The sequence below is a fragment of the Marmota monax genome, unplaced genomic scaffold (genome assembly GCF_021218885.2).
Source record: "Marmota monax isolate L192 unplaced genomic scaffold, Marmota_monax_Labrador192_F-V1.1 WCK01_AAM20220418_F8-fsc01976, whole genome shotgun sequence".
Taxonomy (NCBI): domain Eukaryota; kingdom Metazoa; phylum Chordata; class Mammalia; order Rodentia; family Sciuridae; genus Marmota; species Marmota monax.
The window spans coordinates 1-12,777 of NW_026694654.1; the positions used below are offsets into that span (position 1 = coordinate 1).

General features: G+C 41.6%; 1 long non-coding RNA gene across 1 annotated transcript; it reads right to left on the reverse strand.

Moving 5' to 3' along the window:
- Positions 1-6,291: 6,291 nt before the first annotated feature.
- Positions 6,292-11,049, reverse strand: LOC131423345 (uncharacterized). Its single transcript, XR_009224762.1, has 2 exons — positions 10,920-11,049; positions 6,292-10,783 (listed from the first exon to the last, which is right to left on the reverse strand). It is a non-coding gene; the product is annotated as an uncharacterized LOC131423345 (long non-coding RNA).
- Positions 11,050-12,777: the final 1,728 nt, after the last annotated feature.

Below are 12,777 nucleotides of genomic sequence, written 5' to 3' on the forward strand. Positions count from 1 at the left end.
CCTATTTTCCAATCAAAATACTTAAACCATGACACTAACCCATACCCTACTAGACTCTGACTACTAATTCTAATATGATTGAGAAAAATAACCCAAACAGAATAGAAATACAAGCAGTTCAGTGGAGGCATGGTGTATATTTGGAATTGCCTTTTGCATGATAAAGGGTAGGTGTTATAAATCTATTCAATTTTTAATTGAAATAATTCTCCATGTGTTTTTAAAGTTAACAAATATGTGAATTCCTGTCTCCCTTTCTCTATAGACTATTCAGCATATGTATATTGATATGCACATATAGAATTCTACCTGGTATCACAGGTAAATTTTTGTGTGTTGTCTGACTTGGCAGATACAAATTGTGAGAAGAGATCCCTCCTTCTAACAGCTGTTGAAACTGAAAATTCAACCTATGGGTGAGCTTCCTAGTCGAAAAACATTATACATAAATCCATGTTCAGTGAAATACACATTTTTGCATATGTGAATAATATATATTTCATGATAAATTTCGATTAGCATATGTATTGCTACTTTTCAATGTCTGTGTGTGTGTTTTCTGTATATATATATATATATATATATATATATATATATATATATATATATATTCACCCTACAGATTTTTCAAAATATGAAATATATGTGTCTTATATACACTCACTAAATTCATTCATGTTCATGTATTTAGATTTATAATCAATTTTTCACAAGATTATTCTCAGAAATATTCATCCACCTGAAATATATATTTGTTTCCTAGTACTGAAAACTAACTTCAGTGAAAGGTGCATACAAATCCTAATATTTCTAGAGTAACTTACCCAGTTTAACATCAATGCAAGTAGACTCCTATGGGACATGATGTGTATTTTGATGTTCATTTTTATTCAACACTGGTACATTATTATTTCTTCAGTTTATGCACATCATAGGATATATATTTCATCCACAAGTTCACAAATTTGTAGGCATTTGTTTCACTTTCAATCACTTCCTGCTTCAGAACACATGTATTTCTCCATGTTTCTTGACTGATCTTTTCATGAGACTTCTTTCCAAAAATATTATTTTTTATTTCCATAATCAGTTTGAAGCAAAACTCACACACCTTTCATGATAAACCATAACCCTAATATTACCACTAGATGTATAACTGGTTGGAATGAATGTATGTATATCAATAAAAGATTTCCTGAATATTTTCAGATATCAATTCAATCTATTATTTAATGTTGGAACAAGTTATATTATTTATTCACAGTATGGTCTATTCATGCATTATCTCTATATTCATAGACACAGGGTACATCTATTTTTACCCACAATACTAATTTATACATCTTCATAATATTGCTCCAAGAAATGGTGGAAGAAATACTCATGTCACCTGATCTACATATACATTTTATCAGAGTAATATTCTGGTCAGAAAATGCAAAGATCACACTTATGTTTGTACCAAAGCCTAAATGGAAAATGAACATGGATTACTAAAAACATCCATGTCCAGGTTGCCTAATGCCCCCACTTGTCAATCTTGTTGGGGACTACATATTTGTTTCTTCCTAAGATTATGTATTCAAAGTCAATCCTATTGAAAATGTCTAATCCTATCACTCACTTTACCCTTTGCCTGATTTCCTAATGTCTCTATTGATATCTGCTTTCCTACATGTTTTCCACAGTTCATCATTGTGACTGACTCTTCACACGTGCTGACATTTACATTCACTCTCTAACCGAAACCCTATTGCTAAAGAACTTTTGGTCCAAATCCCATACTCACTCTTCTTTTTAAACTTACCAACTGTCTTCCTAATACTACCGACTATCCCTTTTTGCCTGGATGTTCTCGTCGACATTCAATCATCCAAGGTACAAGGTCCTATAACATTGTATGTCGATTTATCTGAGACATCTCTGCAGAACATAATTCAAAGCTAAGTTTCCCAATGAAGGGCCCAATGCCCTTCTCGGCTTCAAATCTTACCTAGATTTTGGTTTTCATACTTATATTCCACCTATATATTCTTGTAAATATCGCAGGTTCCCAATACCATTATTCATCCAGCAGAATGACTCCTCACCCAAATCGAACATGTTATTGACCCTAACCATACACTGTTCCCTCAATCTACCTTTACAGAAGAGCAGGGACAGAGTTGGTCTTACAATACAGGAATGTAGTGGATCTTCCACCTGCTGAGAACCTCAAAGGTCCAAGCAGAAATGATCCCTGGAGAAGTTGTAGGCAGCTATGTAGGACCAGAGAGTGCAAAAGTCTTCTTCCATGGCAAACAACCTAGTCAGGATGAAGGAATGTGTCTGAATCACCCTCTCTCTTCTTAATGTAGAGAATATGGATCAAACCAGGACTGTGTGGAGAGCTGTTCCTGCTTCCCTATGGTTGATATACCATTTTAACTTGTGAAAGTGTCACAGGAAGTAGGGCAGCCTCCATCTCATGGGACCCTTGGAAGCAACTGTTAGGACAAAGTGGATGCCAAGGCAGTGACTTCATTCAGTTCCTGAAGGAAGTGACCTACCTCACTTCCTTGGTGATGGAACTCTCTGAATTTGGGATCCAGGAAGCCAGGCACACAAAGCCAGTTCAAGTCCCAGTCCCAGTGGGCTCACATGTTTGGATTTACCAATGACAGAGTCAGTCTTTCTTGGTACCTACTGATGTGAGGATGGCCAAAGGCCAGGAGAGCTCTGAAGAGGGGACTTTCCTGAGAAAGCAGGTAGTGACTCACCGCTGGCCCCTGACAACTTCACAGATTTGACCAAGGAGACCAGATCTGAGACAGGATAGGCCATTTCACGGGTACATAGAATGGCCAATCAGTCAGAGAATACTCCAGATAGTCACAGACCTACTTGGGGGAAGGTGGTGCCTTTGTGGATGTGGGTGTGAGTTTGTGGTTTTGTCTCATGTTCTGAGAATAGGTAGGAAAGGCGGTTTGTTTGGTATGGAGTGGAGAGTTTCTAATAAGTTGTTTGACAAGGCAAGTGTTTCTATGTCGGTGTATACCACTGTGTCCGTGGTTGTAGACATTAGAAAAGAGAATGCATCAATTGATGTGTCCTGTCTAGTGGAAAGCTTCTCAGGATTAATCTTTCCTAATTTTATGAATGGACTGCAGCTTGACTTATCGATGGGCAACACCTACAATCTTCCTAAGTTCCTGATTTCTTCCTGAATTCTGGCCACTCTCCAGAATAGGCTCATGGTTTTGTGTCCAAGATATGTACCACCTCCAAGCTCTGTGACATGGCCATGTACTGGATAGCTGAAGAGAATCGGGAGCATCTCAGAAAACTCAGATATCAGTGTGACCAGTAAAGTCTCAGTGGAGAAACCCTGCTTTGGGCCTTTTGCTTACCTATTATTCTGTTGCACTGAATGTCAGAAAAGTCTTTGCCTCAGGCCACCCCTTTGTGAAGCCTGAAGAAAACAGTTTTCAAATGGAAATGAATGGGCATCACCTGTGGCTCTTTGATTAATTGCTTTGGAAATGGATGTGTCTGAATTAGCCTCTTTGTCTTGTGTGTGGCTGTGACTTAGATTATCAGCACTTGATTGATCTAAAGAAAAATCCCATGTGTGCATCCAAAACCAAAATTCAAAAAGATCAGTCATTTTGGATGAAGACTCTCGCCTTCCTCTGTTAGGTTCCTGACCTCTATCAAGTGAGAATAGGGATACTTTGGGTCAAATGAGTTCTTCAAAGCCCTGCAGATGTGCTTGGGTTTTCTCATGAATCCAAATCACATAAAAAATCTATACCTGACAGTCAGTAGTCCTCAAATTGGAGAAACATAGCAGTATAAAAAGCAGGCTTATTTAATCACTCCTGGTTCACAGGAAGGGTGTTTAGGCCACCCTGATTTTAGGCAAATGAGGGGCCAGGGAGCTTATTGTGGATACTGTTTCTGGCTGCGCCCCTTATGGAAACCTCCAGCCAGAGATTATGATAAGTGTCTATATGGAAGAAGATGAGGGCCATGTGGGAGTGTTTTGGTTTTAACTGTGTTCGTTTGTGTGGCAGTTGGAAGAGTTCACTGGGTCCACCTGGGCTTGAACTCTGTTGTGATTCCCCTTAGACACTGAGTTCTGGAACTGACCTCAGAGAAGTATTGCCATGAATTGTGTTGGGATTTTATGAGGCCACGCATGAGTGTCGCCCTTGGAAACTGAGATATAGGCCCAGGGTGGCTATCCAGAGAGCACTGGGAAAATTAGCCAGGATATCACAATATATTATTCTGAAAGACTTGGCAGCCATAGTTGAGATCAAATCACTCATGGACCTCAATTGTAGACCTCAATGGGCCTGGTTTCATGTGACCTTTTGGACACTCTTTGGGAAGCCTTGCCTGTGAGAGTTCTCCAGAGTTTTCATTGAAATGAGCTTCCTCACAATTTAATGGTTCCTGAATGAATTGAAACCCATAGTGCATCCAACTTCATTCCTGAAAAATGGCTGGATAAATACCATTAAATTTTTGGAATTCGCATGACCAGGTGGCATGCAGAACCTTTGGATGTCCTACTGCTGATCATGAGTGTATCAGACAGTGCCTTGATTGATTGGGTTTCATGAAAATGGTGTACAACAAAGATGCCAGTAAGATGGAGCCTGCTGAGTAGAGGGCCTAGAGCAGTGGTGGGCCGGTGTGTGATAAAACATCTGTGGTGGGGCCATGTTGATCTGCCATTGGATTCAAAATGTCTTGAGACAGACATGGTGCAGGCAGGAGACCATTATAAGTAAAGGCATCTTGTTATATGGAGAGGTTTCTATGGTCAAGGGGGCAAGCTATGTGGTATATAGGCCGGTTTGGTGCATGCTCATGCATCCCCTGACACCCCACAAGTGACAGAACTCCCTCCAGCACTGTGTCCCAGTTGAACTCCTTGTATTTTGTGAAGCAAATATCAAACTCTCAGTGCAGCATCAAGAAACACCAGGAAAAGTGGAGGACGACCAAATGGCTTCACAGTCCACACAGGGAGACAATTAGCCCCCAGTGGCCACAGTTTACCTACAAAGAGAGAATTCAGCACTGCTCCCTCATGTTCATTGGAAAATCAGAAACCATATCCTCCAGGTAACATAGATGCAGACCCAGCTTTGATAGTCTCACTACAAAGAAGCTAAAGCTCCTGACAACACCATATATTTACAGTGCCCAACCCAGAGGCAGTTTCTCAAGAAGTCTTTAGGCCCACAGAGCTCCATGATTGTGGAGTGTGTACCCTGTCCCTTACTTTTGGAAACTCCTCTACCACCTCCAGGGTTGTGAACTCCTGAGCATATTCCATTCCAGATATGTATTCAAAGGTTTTCTAACTCTTCTCCTCTAATGGGTCTTACTAGGGGAGACGGTAATGTCAAGGCATTGTTCTGGATGAGAGTGGCAAAATTTTTGTGTAGCACATATTTACAAACACATTGAATTTATTTTCCAATTTTCCAATTGAAATAATGAATCCCTGACACTAAACCCTACCCTATTCCACTCTGACTACTAATCCTAAAAAGATGGAGAAAAAATACCCAAACAGTATAGAAATACTAGCAGTTCAGAGGAGGCATGTTGTATAGTTGGATGGGCCTTTTGCATTATATAGGTTAGGAGTTATAAATCTAGTCATTTTTTTGTTGAAATAGTTCTCCATGTGTTTTTAAAGTTAACAAACATGTGAATTCCTGTCTCCTTTTCTATGTAGCCTATTCAGCACATGCATTTTTATATGCACATATAGAATCCTACCTGGTCCCACACGTACATTATTGTGAGGTGGCTGAATTTTCAGATACAAATTGTGAGAAGAGATCACTCCTCCTAAATGCTGTTGGAACTGAAAATTCAACCTATGTGTGAGCTTCCTGGTTAAACAAAATTATGTATAACTTGTTGGAATGAATGTATGAATATATGTATATCAATATAAGATTTCCTGTATTTTTTCAGATATCAATTCAATCCATTATTTAAAGTTGGAACTAGTTACATTATTTATTCACAGTATGGTCTATTCATGCATTATCTCTATATTCATAGACACAGGGTACACCTATTTGTACCCCCAATACTAATTTATACATCTTCAAAATATTGCTCCCAGAAATGGTGGAAGAAATACTCATGTCACCTGATCTACATATACATTTTATCACAATAATATTCTGGACACAAAAAGCAAATGTCACACTTATGATTGTACCAATGTAAAGGTCGTTCGAGCATCAGAGGAAGAGACCACCAAGAGACTGTCTCATGCAACAGCAAAGGGTTTGTTGGGGGTCCAACATTCTGGGGCTCAGAGCTCACTTGAATAGAGCAGAGAGCCCTGAGATCAGCTTAAGCAGAGCTTATATACTTTCCTTGGAGACGCCAGGGAGGGAAGTTTGTTGATGGGTCTGGGCGAGTGGGTGGTTTGCGTGCAACCAGGTGAGGGAGTACATTCTGCAGTTTGGCAGTTGGGGACTGCACATTCTGGGAATAAGATTAGCAAACAGTTCTCAAGATTTCAACAGTGTTTTGTTAAGTATACAGAAAAACAGGAAGTGACAAATACCTATTTTATTAACCTTTCATTCCCCACTTCTTCTGGTTACTTTTAATCATAAAAGTGATCATTGGACGGTGTTACATTTTATGTCTGCTAGTGGGGTATGTTGTTGTCTGATTACCAAAAGTTTAACTTGTCCAATTTGAGCTTGGAGAAATGAAACTACACGTTGGAGCAAGCAATGTCCTACAGTTAGCAATAAATAAGGATTATTAAAGGACCGGCCAGGGCTGATAAAAGTGTAGTTAACCAGGGGGACTATGTTAACAAAGACTCAAACCACCCTTTTTGGGCCTCTCTCTCTCGTTGATGCTCTTCAAGGCGTCTTCTTAATTTACTCATAGATTCTTTTACAACCAGTATGGTAGTCATAAAAACAACATTTTTTCCCTCAATGCAGCATAAAGGCCCCCTTTTCTCATGAAAAGGAGTTCTAACCCTTGCCTGTTCTGTAAAACAACTTCAGAGAGAGAGGTTAAAGATTCCTGTAAAGTTGTGATGGAGGTTATTAATATCTTTAAGTTTTGGTCTATTGCTGCTTCTAATTGGGTGATTTGTTGTGTCCCATGGACTAGGGCAGTGGTTCCTGTGCCCAACCCTGCAGCAACTCCTATTCCTAATAGGATGGCTAAAGTGAGGGATACAGGTTTCTGGCAGAACTGGGTTGTATGCCCCCCTATTTGAACTTTAAATGATCCTGCGTCATGATAGAGCACTCTGGGAAACATCTACACTATTACATAATTAATCACATCTGTTGACCATTTTATGAAAACATACACAGTGTTTAAGTATATAGAATTATATTGTTGTAGGTATGGATAAGGATAAGCACCTAAGATAGAACGGAAGACAGGGAAACAGTCCTATTTAGTTGCAACCTGATTTAGAAGGCATTGCTTCTGTTGTAATCAATTAATTCCCTGAACCCAAAGTTTAGGTAGTTTCAGAATTTTGTACCCAACATGTAAGTGAAGGGGCTCAGAAGTTCACAGTCTGCAGAAGTTCACAAAAAGCAGTTTTTATTTCTGTTTTTTTTTTTCCTCTGTTCTGGGCAAGTTACATTTTTAAGGACACCTAGGAGGGGGAGAGCTTTTTTCTTCTCTTTTTTTTTCTCCCTGCCAGCTGTTACCAAAGGAGCCCAGTTGGTAACTTATTTATCTTAGAAATGTAGCCATCTCTGTGAAGCCCCAGCTCAAGGCCAGGGGCCTTGTTCACATATTTTGTGAAAAACTAGTAAGGGGGGTGTCTAGCTTAGGAGTGCTGATTTTTCCAGCCAGTGCCCAAGTAGAACAGGCAACATGAAAACAGGAAGTTTATCTACATTGAACTCGTTTATAGGGACTCTTTTGCTGAAAGTCCTAAAGTCAGCCATGGTGAAGACATCTGGAGAAGGTCAGTTAAGACTTTTCTGTGGGCCGGGTACAGAGGGGGAAGACGGGGAAGGTGGGGTGTGAGAGAAGCTCCGTGGATCTGAGTATGAGGAAGGAGAGATGTAAAAGAATAATAGGAAAGGGGTTTGGGATTTTCCTAGCAACAAAAACTTGAACAGTAGAACAGATAGAGCCCAGGGGAAGATGGGAGTGAGTATCCCAAAAAGCCTGTGAGGGACTTTAAATTCTTAGTAACCTGTTTTCAGTGATGACAAAGCAACTTTAAAGGACATTTTCATTACATCTTGGATAGAGGTCTGAGGGTTCTCCTCAGCTGGTTTGAGCTTTGGGTTAGCTGGTAAGTGGACCTGGTGGGACCCGGTGCGTGCACTGACAGGAGAAGAGAGGAGTGAGTGGGTGGAGGGGTGCCTCAGTACCTGATACCTCAGCAAGGGGGCAATGGTCTGAGAACCGGCCGAGGTTTGGGTTTTTGATATGGTAATTGGAGGGGAGAAATCAAGTTGCTGAGGTGGGAGTGACAGCAGAGAGTCTGGAGCAGAAGGCTGAGGGTGAGGATCTATTGGAGAAGCATAGTTCAGGATGTGTGCGAAGGAGGGAAAAGGCCTCCACATAGGGGTATCTCCATTCACCCTTTTGAGCACTTGCAGAAGTTAAAAAGGTCACACAGAATTTGAAGATCCAGAGACCCATCTGGGGGCCATCGGTTTTCGTTCTCTAATTGGTAATATGGCCAATGCTGTGTACTGAATTTGATGAGCAGTTTGGGTTCCACCAGGTACCCCCAGTATGCTCACATCCCCATGACTTACAGAAGAAGTCGGCTTTTCCCCCACACAGCCATGGCTGTTTGTGGCTTTGATAGTCTGCCGGGCAGACATAGTAATCTAGGATAGCCAACCTGCATCTGGTAGCGTGTCCCTACATCCATAATGTTTGTTTCCATTATCTATGGTACAGAAGGTATTTAATGGAATTTTAGTGGGATCCTCTTCATTTAGGATATCCCAATAGGAAAGACCTGTAGCCATCTGACAAATATCTGGGTGGAGAGATGGCCAGCAGACCCCTAAGGGGGCTGTATGCTAGATAGACCATACTTCTTGTCTAGTAGGATTTGTGATCAGCCATTGCTGCTGAATGGGCTGATGAGGGTTAGGACTACTGGTGGCCAAGGGGACAGTTTATAGCCCTATCCACATGGTGAATACGCAATTTGAAAGGGTTACCAGTCTTTTCCAGTTTCCAGCCAGAGTCTGGACAGGGCACAGGCTTGAGATGAGAGGCATGGATCCAGGAAGTGATTCCGTCTACCTTTACCACTGTAGGTGTTATAAGTAGCACCTGGTATGGTCCTTTCCAGCGGGGTTGCAGGGATGACACCTGATGACGTCTTATGTAGACGAAGTCTCTTACTTGATATTGATGTGGAGTCCCCTCGTCCCCAGGTTGGTAGGCAGTGGCCAGCTGTTTCAACAGGTATCACTGAGTTCTTTCGAGAGCTTTTAGTCTGTCAAGCAAGGGGGTGTGGAAGGGATCGTTAGGTCTTAGAGTTGGGGTTAGGTCCCTTACTGGAGGAGGGGCACCATAGAGAATTTCATAGGGGGATATGTTACACAAAGAAACAGAGGGAGAATTTCTTGCGTGAAACAGTGCATAAGGCAGGAGCATAGTCCAATCTCTTATGCTGGTCTCTAAGCTTAATTTCTTTAAGGTCTCTTTAATGGTTCTATTTATTTTTTTACCTGTCCTGAGCTCTGGGGTCTATAAGCACAATGTAACTTCCAATTAATCCCCAGGGTCCTGACTAACCCCTGACTTACCTGGGCCATGAACGCTGGTCCATTATCAGACCCTATTACCTTAGGCAGGCCGTATCTTGGAAAAATATCTTTCAGGATACTCTTGACCACCATTTGCACCATTGTTTTTTTTTTTTTTTTTTAATTTTGTGGGAAAGGCTTCAATCCATCCTGAAAATGTATCTACAAAGACTAGGAGATATTTAAGTCCATACTTTGCTGGCTTAATTTCAGTAAAGTCCACTTCCCTGAATTGTCCTTGTCTGGTTCCTCATAGGTGCTTTCCTGCAGGAAGTTTGGAAGGGTAAGCATTAACCAATTGACAGACCCGACAGGCTTTTATTACCCGTTCAGATATTTCCTTTTGCTGTAAGTCGGTTAGTCTAAAACTCTGTTCTTGATCCTTCAGGAATGCCTGCAGTTTCTTTGAACCAAGGTGAGTGAGTTGATGTACATTTTTAAAGTAGTGTAGGGCTTTCTGTAATTGCAGGCTGGGCTCAGTGAAGTTGAGGAATTCAGTGTCAGTGTCCTTAGATGTTATCAAAAGCTTGCTGGTGCTCAGGGGTCCATTGGAATTGAGCATCCTCATTTAACAGCGGGTATAAAGGAGCAGCTAAGAACACAAACCCAGGTATCCATAACCTGCAAAAGCTAGCAGTCCCAAGAAACTCTCTGAGTTGTCTCCTGTTAGATGGGGGTGGTATCTGCACAACGGTTTGTTTTCTGGGCTCAGTGAGCCATCATTTACTGCCCCTAAGGGAATACCTCAGGAAGATTACTTCTTGCTGGCAAATTTGGGCCTTTTTGTCAGAAGCTCTATTCCCGAGTTGAGCAAGCTCAAATAATAGTGCTTGGGTTGCAGACTCAAAGTTTTCCTTGGTGTTGGCTGCCAGTAGCAGGACATCCACATATTGAAGCAGGGTGACTTCAGGGTGCGTAGTTCTGAAGTTGTTGAGATCTCTGGGGAGGGCTTCATCAAAGAGAGTGGGGGAGTTTTTGAACCACTGTGGGAGTCTAGTCCAAGTTAGTTGACCAGACGTTCCGGTTTCTGGGTCTACCCACTCGAAAGCAAACAGCAACTGAGTATCTTTATACAGAGGCAAGCAAAAGAAAGCATCTTTTAAGTCCAGAACAGTATACCATTTTCACTCAGCAACAACAAATGGTTTATTGGGGCTCCAGCATCCTGGGGCTCAGAGCTCACTTGGATAGAGCAGAGAGCCCTGAGAACAGCTTAATCAGAGCTTATATACTTTCCTTGGAGAGGGCAGGGAGGGAAATTTATTGATGGGTCAGAGCGAGTGGGCGGTGTGCGTGCAAACGGGTGAGGGAGTACAATCCTCAGTTTTGCAGTTGGGGACAGCACATTCTGGGAACAAAATTAGCAAACAGTTCTCCAGATTTCAACAGTGTTTTGTTAAGCATACAGAAAAACAGGAAGTGACAAGTACCTATTTTATTAACCTTTCACCAAAGCGAAATGGAAAGTGAGCATGGATTACTAAAACAACCATATCCAGGTTGCCTAATGCTCTCAAATGTCAATCCTATTGGTGACTACATATTTGTTTCTTCCAAAGATTATATATTCAACCTCAACCATGTTGAAAATTTCTAATCCTGTCACTCACTTTATACTTTGCCTGATTTCCTAATGTCTCTATTGATATCTGCATTCTTACATATTTTCCCCAGTTCATCATTGTGACTGACTCTTCACATGTGCTGATACTTATGTTCACTCTCTATCCGAAACATGATTGCTAAAGAACTTTTGGTCCAAATCCTATACTCACTCTTTTTTCTAAACCTACCGACTATCTTCCTAATCCTACTGACTATCCCCTTTTGACGGGATGTTCTCTTCTACATTCAATCATCCAAGGTACAAGGTCCTATGCCATTGTATATCAATTTATCTCGGACATCTGTGCAGAACGTAATTCAGTGCTAAGTATTCCAATCAAGGGCCCAATGCACTTCTGGGCTTCAAATCTTACCTAGATTTCTGTTTTCATATTTATATTGAAAGTTTAAAAAAATAGTGGTTGCCAAGGAAGTGACCTCATTCAGTTCCTGAAGGAATTGACCTACCTCACTTCTTTGGTGATGGAACTCTCTGAACTTGGGATCCAGGAAGACAGGAACACAGAGCCAGTCCAGTCCCAGTCCCAGTGGGCTCACTTGTTTGGATTTACCAAAGACAGAGTCTGTCTTTCTTGGTACCTACTGATGTGAGGATGGCCAAATGCGAGGAGAGCTCTGAAGACGGGCCTTCCCTGAGAAAGCATGTAGTGGTCAGCACAGGCTCCTGACAACTTCACAGAGTTGGACAAGGAGACCAGATCTGAGACAAGACAGGCCATTTCGGGGGAACATAGTATGGCCCACCAGTCAGTGGACACTCTGGATAGTCACAGAGTTACTTGGGGGAAGGGGGTGCCTTTTTGAGTGTGGGTGTGAGTTTGTGGTTTTGTCTCATGTTCTGAGAATAGGTAGGAAAGGCGGTTTGTTTTGTTTGGAGTGGACTGTTTCTAGAAAGTCATTTGACAAGGCGAGTGTTTCTATGTCAGTGTATCCCACTGTGTCCGTAGTTGCACACATGTGAAAAGAGAATGCAACAATGGATATGTCCTGTCTAGTAGAAAGCTTCCCAGCATTCATCCTACCCAATTTATGCATGGATTGCAGCTTGCCTTATGAATGAGCAACCCCTACTATCTTCCTAAGTTCCTGTTTTCTTCCCGAATTCTGGCCACTATCCAGAATAGGCTCATGATTTTGTGTCCAAGATACGTACCACCTCCAAGCTCTGTGACATGGCCATGTACTGGATAGCTGAAGGGAATGGCGAGCATCTCAGAAAAATCAGATATCAGTGTGACCAGTAAAGTCTCAGTGGAGAAACCCTGCTTTGGGCCTTCTGCTTACCTATTGTTCAGTTGCCTCAGGCCACCCCTTTGTGAAACCTGAAGAAAACAGTTTTCAAATGGAAATG